The sequence below is a fragment of the Pygoscelis adeliae genome, unplaced genomic scaffold, assembly GCF_000699105.1.
Source record: "Pygoscelis adeliae isolate BGI_AS28 unplaced genomic scaffold, ASM69910v1 Scaffold63, whole genome shotgun sequence".
Lineage (NCBI taxonomy): Eukaryota > Metazoa > Chordata > Aves > Sphenisciformes > Spheniscidae > Pygoscelis > Pygoscelis adeliae.
The window spans coordinates 479,547-480,956 of record NW_008824414.1 but is presented as its reverse complement, the minus strand read 5'-3'; the positions used below and the strand labels follow the sequence as shown (position 1 = coordinate 480,956).

Sequence of the window (1,410 nt, the reverse complement as noted above, 5' to 3'; positions counted from 1 at the left end):
TCCCCTGGGGCTGGTGGCAGGGCCCACCCCTGAAAAGCAGTGCCCAGGGCCCCAAGGTCCCTGGGCAGCACTGCCCCCCCAGCACCCCAGTGCCCGGCACAGGGTGGGGGTGCCCGGTCAGCTGTGCACCCCGGCTCGTTGGTCTAGGGGTATGATTCTCGCTTAGGGTGCGAGAGGTCCCGGGTTCAACTCCCGGACGAGCCCCCCTTTTGGGCACCCACCACCCCACTCCCACCCAGCTGGTGCAGAGCTCATTTGGGACCCGGCTGTTGACTTTTATCCCCCAGGGACACCCCACAGTCGCCAGGGCTTTGAGCTTAGCGTGACACACAGGACTGTCCCCCGCCCCCGGGGTCCCATCCCTGTGCCTAGGCCCATTGGTCCTGCAGGGTGACTCTGGTGTTGGGGTGGCAGTGGGATGGGAGCAGGGGCTGGGCAGGGGCTGACACCCTGTGGCTGTTGTGCACCCCATGGTTGTGGGGCAGGTGGGCGCCATGGCTCAGCTGGTTAAAGCACCTGTCTAGTAAACAGGAGATCCTGGGTTCGACTCCCAGTGGTGCCTGGTCCTGGGGGCTGCTTTTCCTCCCTGCCCCAAGCAGGGCGCTGGGGGTCTCTGCCTCAAGTAGGGGTCCTCGGTGGCCCCACTCCCCTCTGCCCCATCGGGATTTCTGCCAGTGCTCACAGCCTCCCATCCTTTTGCCCTTTGAGGAGGGTCTGGCTGCGACTTCTCAGTTACCCCCTTCGGTGGGGGATGCATCCCCATGCCCTGGCAGGGCTGGCCACGGCTCCCTGCTTCTCTGCCCCGGTTTGCCCTCTCCCAGTGATGAAGCTGCCACGGCGCAGTCTGGGTGCATGCTTTTACGGAAAGCTCATTTCAGGGTAGGACAGGGACAGTCCTGGAGATGCTGGGGAATATCTTGAAGTCTGGGTGGGGGCAGAAAGGACTTGGGAGCATCTCTGGGAAGCAGAGTAAGTGTTGGGGGGCCAGCAGCAGCACTTGTGCAATGATGGAGCCCATGGGGACGAGGGGAAGGTGCCCCCTGAGGGTACCAGGGTTGAGGCATCTCCCAGCAGATGTGGGGTCCTGGGAGAGAGGACCCCGGCACAGGCTCTGCTGTGGAGTTGGGTCATTGGATCGGGTGCCCTGCAGTGGGTTTCCAGCACTCATTATGGGCAGCAGAAGAGTTCATTCAGATCATTCAGGGCCGTGTCATCCCTCTTCAGCCCCCGTGCAGGATCCTGCCGTGTCTCGATGCCGCACACTGCCCTGGGGCACTGGGCGCTCCAGCCACCCCACTGGCCCCAGGTGGACCCCGGCCCCTCCAGGACGTGCCCATCGGAGCAGGCGAAGCGGGCGCTTGTGGTGGCCACTTCATTGCTCAGGAGCCCACGCTGGGGCGCCTCCACCCG

General features: G+C 64.5%; 2 non-coding genes across 2 annotated transcripts; both read left to right on the top strand.

Moving 5' to 3' along the window:
• The first annotated feature begins 132 nt into the window (after positions 1-132).
• TRNAP-AGG lies at positions 133-204 on the top strand. The gene has a single exon. It is a non-coding gene; the product is annotated as a tRNA-Pro (tRNA).
• Positions 205-488: 284 nt separating this feature from the next.
• Positions 489-562, top strand: TRNAT-AGU. The gene has a single exon. It is a non-coding gene; the product is annotated as a tRNA-Thr (tRNA).
• Positions 563-1,410: the final 848 nt, after the last annotated feature.